Below are 8,373 nucleotides of genomic sequence, written 5' to 3' on the forward strand. Positions count from 1 at the left end.
GTTATTTTCATTTTATGAAGGTGCGCCTATTTAAAGGCGAAAAAAAAAAAAACCCTTTATTTCACAACTAAAACATTCCTGAATTTCTATCTTTTCTCTCAAATAAAAAAAAAAAAAAAAATCCTGAATAGATCTTAATTAATAAAGTATCATAATAGAATTCTAAATTAACTAAGAAAGTTTTTAAAATACCTAAAATTACTAAAATTATATCATATATAAAAATTAACCCTATATTTTATCCAATATCAATATGCTTGGTTCATCATTTAGGCATTATTTATTTCAGTAATAATTTCATACAATCAAAAATGTATGGGGCTTCAACCTCCGATTCTTAGGCACAAATTATTATTATTATTATTTTGGTTCTATTTTTCTTTGAAGCTTTAAAATGGAGAATAGTTTTATATATATATATATATATATATAAATAAAATAAAAAAACCAATACCCAGAAAAAGACATGCTGCAAGAATCTCTTATGGTCTGCCAGATGTACGTACACGAAAGAGAGGGGCAGAGATTTGGACGTTTCACATTCTTAAAAACTCATAATTTTGAATTTTAATTTTGTCTGCAACTCAGAACACATGGATTGTCACATTTTGCTTCTAAGCACACCTCTTTATCCACCTTCTCTATCTCTCTGTCCCTGAAACTGCAGACACTTCTTATTTAAGATTCATTTTTATTAAATTTTATATGAATAGAGTACGAGTTAAGGTTTAGCTTAACAATTAGCACAACTTTGAAAACTAAGTTCATTAAATTTTTTAACTAGTTCTAATTGTTGTCACTAGCTTAATTCATTGAGTCTTTCCCTTAATGTCAATGACAAATGATTAGACATTATAACTAGAACATCGGATTTCTACCAAAATTTGACTTTAGCCTTCCTTATTACTTTCTTAATTTTTATAGTTGATGCTTACAATAAGGTAAGGGAATTTAAATCCTAAAAATCTTCTTTAAAATTACTAGAAACTATCGGTTGAATTATAAAACTTTTTACTATAGTTTATTACTTATGGTTCATGTAATTTATTAACTAAGCATTCTTTTATAATTTATTTGTCATGCATAAACCCTATATAAATATATTTGTTTAAATTAAATCCTTTTTTTAGAAAGAAAATTAAATCCTGAATATATTCTTCTATTTAAACTCAATAGGTAATACATACTTATATTTGTATATACAAACATTTATGTACCTTTTTTTTAAGCTTGCCTATAGGTGTGGCAAAATCTAACACGACTTGTGAACCCAACACAACTAAGTCGTTTATAAATAGATTATGAGTTGAGGTTAAACAGGTTCAGGTTATATTCAAGTTGACATGGCTAACTCATTTAATAAACGGGTCGTGTTCATGTTCAACATGTGAACACGTCTGATTTGTTTAGCTTATAAATGTTTTAGCTTTTGCTATTATTATTTTTTATTATTGTTGCATGTTTATTACTATATTTATGGTTGTAATTGTATTTTAATTTTAAATATATGGGAATTGATAATAGATTATTTAGGTTAGGTATGACCTATTAATCAAACAAGTTATTAAACGGGTCATTTGTATTGACCTTTATATAACTTATTAATTAAACAGGTTAAACGAGTAGTGTCAGACTGACCTGTTTAATAAGCATGTTAGGTTAGGGTTGAGAATTCTTGATACGTTTACTAAATAAGTTAGGCTCAGGTCAATCCATATAGCCGAATACTCATGTATCGACACGACACAAACCCGACCCGCAAACACGAATTGCCAACCCTACTTGTCTGTGAAGAATTGATCAATTTACCGTTTCAAACTTGTTTTGTTCAAAAGTTAAGCTTCATAGTTTCAATTTATTAGAGAATTTGTATTAGTTCATACAAAAATTTTCTATATATTTTAACATAAGAACCTTTTTTTTTTTTAATTGCATAACCACTTAATGACAACACATCTATCAATGGTTTTCAATTAGCTTAACTAGTAAAATCTCTTATTATAAATCAACACAATCTCTAAAATAAAACAAAAAAAACACATATATTAGATATTTATTTTACACTATATTTCATTCAAATCTTTTTTTTTTAATCAATTTTTATTACACACACTGTGTGTGTGTGTGTGTGTGTGTGTGTGTGTGTGTGAGAGAGAGAGAGAGAGAGAGAGAGAGAGAGAGAGAGAGAGAGAGAGAGAGAGAGAGAGAGAGAGAGAGAGAGAGAGAGAGAGAGAGAGATTAAATAAGGAGAGAGAGATTAAATAAGTATTAAAACTAGATTTACATGATTACTGTAGCTCACATTTTATTTTACACAAATTTTCATATACTGATGTGGGTGAATTTTGGGATTAAATGTACAAAATTTAACTCTTATGCTATCATGAATTCAGCTCAACCTCAAAATGAAGAGGTTGCTTCAATCCTTCCATACAATGAATAATGTAAGTTGAAAAAAAAAATACAAAGAAAGAAACACCATATGAGTGGGCGCATGGTGAAGGGGGAAAATGCCACAATCAGTAACGATATTAACTAAAAATGAGTAGGCCTACTTTTTTTTTTTTTTTAGATAATATATAGACAGAAAACACAAGGAATGAGGAAAAAGGGAGTGAGTATGCCAGCTTTAATTTTACTAGATAACTGTAAATAAATCAAACAGTTCATAAATAACTTGAGAACAATTTGGAAAAAGATTGTTTATATTTGTTTATTTAGCAAATAAACCTATTTCAAGCTCAAACATAATAGTGTAATATTCACAAACAAGCTCTAAGTATGAGATTCTAATTGAGTATACATGTAAAAAAATTATATGTTTATATGATACAGTGATACGTGTACAAAATATATCTATAGACTTGAAATAAGATTGTGTTGAGTTTAAAGTTAAGTTCGTAGGATATCAAACTTATTAGTTATAATTTATTGGTAATATTTTTTTGAGAATAATTTTATTGACAATATAATTAGTCAATTTCGTAGTAAAACTTATATAATATTTAACAATACAAGATTAACCAATCTAATTTTTATAATTTAATAGACAGAAACAATATTACCTAAATAATTCAAATAATATAATATTAATTATAATTTTTTTCTCAAAAAAATATTATAATTTTTATTAATTATAAGTTAATATAATTATGTGAAAGAGCAAAACTTTAGTGGTACAGTAGTGTTTACTATATATGAAAAAAAAAATACACACATAAGTTAATAAATTAGCTCATAAGCAAGTTTGAATTTATTTAAAAACTTTTTTTTAGAAAAAAAATAATAAACTAAACTTTAACATATATAATATAGTTTAATGATTCATGTTCAAATAAAATTAAATATTGTTAAATATATTACCAACGTGATGTGTTATATTATGTTGTATATTCTAGAGTGGATACGAAAGGAGAAGAATAGAATAGGAATATCTAGAATATGAAGGTTACATAGTTTAGCCTTATCAGCCTATATCCACAGAGAAAACCCTTAGGAGCTACATCTTTATTATGTAAGAATGTAATACAATAAACTGTATTAAAATAAACCATAACATGTGTATATATAGGCGACTAAACCCTTGACTACTAATACATAGTAAGTATGGGCTTGGACCTATTACATAGGGCTAATATATTTAATATATCTCTAACAAATAAATAAAAATTTTGATAAATCTTTTAATACTCGACTCAAGTCTCTTGTAGCTAGATTACAACTCTGCTGCTCCCTAAAAAAATTTATTAAAAAAAAAAAAAAAAACAGTATAATTTTTAAATCTTAGATGGCGTTCATACATGAGTATTCGAGTTTATTTTCTTACTTACTCGGCCGTTGAGCTTAGTTGAATTGTTGACTTTAAAAATATTGTTTGGCAAATTGATATTATTAAAATTATATTTGGATAAAAAAAAATTATTTTTATGGATATGGATTAGATAGAATCTGATAATTAATACTTATAATCAAATAGCATTAAAAAATAAGAAGGATACTAAGGTGATAGTCCACCCGTTCACAACATGATTTTAGAATAGAGTTTCCCTTCCTCCCTCGTGACATGTGATACATTCTTATAAATTTTAATAAGAACCGTAAAACACACTATATGTAAGGATAAAAAATATTGGATTAAAATCCTCTAGAATTTGTAAAGAAATTTTAGGATGAAAATTTTTAAATCTTATCTATCTATTTTGAAAATACTAAATTAAATTTTACAACCTAATCAACAATTTATATAAGACTTACGGTATATTATAAAATTTGTAATATCCTTAATAGAATTCAATTAACAACTTTGAACGTTATCTCTAAATTATTTTTCCAAATACAGATTTGTTGGTCATATGACAATTTATTGACTTGAAACTTTTATAAGGTATCAAATTTGTGATCCATTTGTCAAGAGACTTAAAACTTAATTGGTTAGCATCTTTTAATTTTTACTATAAAGACATTCAATTTAAGGTTAAATCTCTCATCCCTCCATTATCAATTAAAAAAATGGTTCAATTAACAAGTGCACAGTGGCAGAGCTAGGAATTTATTTTTGGGGGGCCATATATAAATTTTTTTGTGTGTGTGTGTGAAATGTAACATATTAATATACAATACTTCATAACTCAAATTTTTTTCCCTTTTATTTGTTGAGATAATTGTTAAAATACTTATGTATTCCTTTTAAAGATGACGAATGTTTAATTATTGTAATTTGTTGACATATGTATTTATGGATTGTATTTTATTTAAATGAAAATTAAGTTTATTTTTAAACTTTCTTAAATATATATGTATATTATTAGGTATGAGGAGTCAAAATGATAAGGTTATTTAAAAATTTACAAAATTTTTAGGATATTTTCAAAAAAAAAAATTATTTTTTTCAAAAATTTTGGGGGGCCCAAGCCTCCGTTGGTCATCAAGTGGCTCCGCCACTGCAAGTGCACTTAGAATATTTGTTACTACCACTTTTTTTTTTCCAAGTTTTTAAAAATATTTTATAGACCAATGTCTCAATGATTAAAATGCTGTTCTTTTTTTATCCAGTAGCACACCTTAAGTGATAACAACAACAACAACAACAACAACAATAATAATAATAATAATTTTTTGCAGTCCTACCGTCGGTAGCATTTTCCTAGTCAGAATGAAGTATTTGCATGAATTAATTATGGAATCTTTGTGGAATTTATCGTAATTAAAAATAGCAAAGTTAAAAACATCATGATTGAGAATAAGATCTTTGGAAAATATACATAGATTCCTTGCCTTAATTAATCTTGTCCATAAAGTAATGTCATAATACCAGACTATGAAAGGTCAAACACTTTTACACAATGTACTTCTAATGGCTGTCAAAAACATTTACTCCTTGAATTTATTCCAATGTCACACCATAAGGTCCTTACAATAATGATATCAAAAACGAAAATTTCACTATGTTAATTGATCCGTGCCACTGCAATCTGTCACCATAAAACTAAGAAGCATCTATTGGGAGAGAAAGTGATTGTAAGAAGACAATTTTGAAGTCCACCATTAGTGTTAAAAGAACATAATTAATCATGTGTAAGTTAAAATTTAGATTGCGACACATTGAGACAATGAAAAGGCCACAATGCAAGTTATAATTATTTTGACTAATTAATGTTTCATACTTTTGATTGTGAAATATCCTACACAATATTCACATTTTATACATAACATGAAAGAATGTAGGAATTATTGGATATGAAACAATCAAAGACCAATTATTTTGTGTACCCCAGTCCCATTATATGGCGCGGGTGTCTCATAACACCAGTTGCATTCTACAGATGTACAAGATACCTCCTCCCGTACAAATCTAATCAAATTTAAGATAAAAACAAAAGGATTAGAAAAAATGGACTAAGTTGAGTCTTCCTTGACTCACAACCTTATCAATTTAAGCAAGACTTTTAGCTAGCTTCATGAAAATACTAATATTTAAGTTATTTACTCTTTTGTTGATATTTTCTCAATACGATACATTTATTATATGAATTTTAAATTAACTAAATGATAACATATTAGAATTGTCTTGACTTGATGGTTGATTAAAAAAACTCCATGAAACAAACGTAGTGGATTAAAATTCTTTGGTTTGGAGGTGATGACATGGTCAGATGTAGGCTACAGATTATGGTCACAAACGTTTTGAAAAGTCTAACACCAATTGGTTTCTCAGACAAGGCTTAAGTTTTCTCTTACTCGATGACAAAAAAAATTACCAATTAAGTAAATTAAAATTCACGGCATTCAGTGTAATTGATAATCCTAATCAACCTGAAATTTATTTACTTTTTTTTTTTTTTAAAGTCCCACAAAAAGGTTGTAAGATGTCTTACATTTCCGTGATACACGATTTTGCATCCCATTGATAGTCTCTCCCTAGTACCATCGCATCACGTTGATTGGATTATCAACCCTAACCATTGATGCTCAACTCTCCATCCAAGGTTCGTGTGGATTGCTCCAATGCCTACATCGCATTGCTAGATGCTACGCTACACTCTGTAGTCTTTTGCTCCTGAATTCAGTGTCATTTCATCGCCACACCCAAGATGAGAAACAACCTCGACCTCGAGATGAGCTTGTCTTGCCCAAACATCTTACAATTCAAGACTAGATTCCCTAGTCATTGCATTAACTGTCAGACCTTTCGGGTTTGGTAAAACCATCCTCTAGGTTAATCATAGCACGATAAATTTGGTAATTTTGGTTTGATTTCTCTTTGAAATTTGGAAATTTGGCTTTATTTTCTTTTTTAAAATTGGGTTTTTGGGGTTTATGTTGTGAATGAAAATTTTTTTTTATATAATTTGGAATCACATCAAAAATTTTGTGATAGTAGCCGAACAAGGCAACACAAGTCATTTTCCTTAAATAATTTTATGTTGAAATAAATGTAAACTCAGAAAAAAGTTTACTTAATTAAAATCACAATCCCATTTTTAATGAACTATCAATCAACTGCTTAAATCAGTTTACCATTGTTATAATTATTATAACCACGTAATAAAGATTTTCAAAGTAAAGTGAAAGCCAAGACTTCTTGAATACATTTTTTTTAAAATGCTATTGTTAAATTTAAAAAAAAAAAAAAAAAAATGAGGTCGCAACTAGTACATAAAATTTTTATGTAAAGTCTGTTATTGTCAAGTTATTAAAAAAAAAAAAATCATTTCAAAATTTTGTTGAATTTGGATTTTTTTTTTTTAATTTTTATTGGGGTGTTAATAGTAGATGATTATTTTTACCCAAGAAAGAGAAATTTTAAGATGTAGTTTATCTTAGCGGGGCCCAAGAGGACCAAGACAAGCCTGAATTTTCAAAGGCCCAAAATATGGGCCCACAAGGCATATCAAGAGGGGACCAGGCCTAGTGGTACGACCTATCTCAAACGGGTTGTAGCAATAATTTACTTACCAAAAAATTAAGCTTGGAAAAAGAAGAGGTTATTTAGAATGGAAGTTGGGAGGGAGGTAAGGATAGAAATATAAAATGGGATTCCGAGGGATATATGATAAAAAGATAAAATATGTTATATTAAGAGAGAGAGAGAGAGAGAGAGAGAGAGCAATTAAAAATATATGAAATAAAAGGATCATGCTAATGAATGTCCTAAAGATGAAAAATTTAATTCAATCAAGCTACATTTTATTGACAATCAGTCACTTTCAATTAAAAAACTCAAATTTTAATTAACTTTTGCTCATTTTGCTATTTCCCAATACATGTGAGTGAGACAAAATGGATGCTTAAAAGAGAAAATGTGTCAAATAATAAAAGAGAGGGGAAAAAAATACGTATATAAATTGGAAGGATGCTTCTCTCCTCAAATTTTACAAAGTAAAATAAAATGGATAAAAAAAAAGGAAAATAAAGGGTCTGATTAATTAACAAATGCCCTAAAAATAGGGACCCCAATTCAATCAAGATACATATTACAAATCATTCACCAATTAACAAAAATCATTCATATGAATCTGTTTATCAAATGCTCCAAGGATGGGAAAACCAATGCAATCAAGTTACTTTTTATAGACAATTGACAAAAGTTCAAATTTTAATTAACTTTTGCATCTTTCAATTAAAAAGCCCAAATTTTAACTAACTTTTGCTTCTTTTACTGCTTCTAATTCCTAATGTATATGAGACCCAATCGATGCTACCTTATCAAATGCTTAAAAGCACCTGTTAACAAAAAGAGATTGGGAAAGCTTCTTCTTTTTTTGGGTACTTAAGTTTTTTGGTTTTATTTTATTTTATTTTTTTGTTTTTGTTTTTGTTTTGTAAGTGGGTATGCAAGTTGAAACTGATAAAGTAGTACTGGAAGTGTCAGTT

This window comes from Quercus lobata, chromosome 7 (assembly GCF_001633185.2).
Source record: "Quercus lobata isolate SW786 chromosome 7, ValleyOak3.0 Primary Assembly, whole genome shotgun sequence".
Taxonomy (NCBI): Eukaryota; Viridiplantae; Streptophyta; class Magnoliopsida; order Fagales; family Fagaceae; genus Quercus; species Quercus lobata.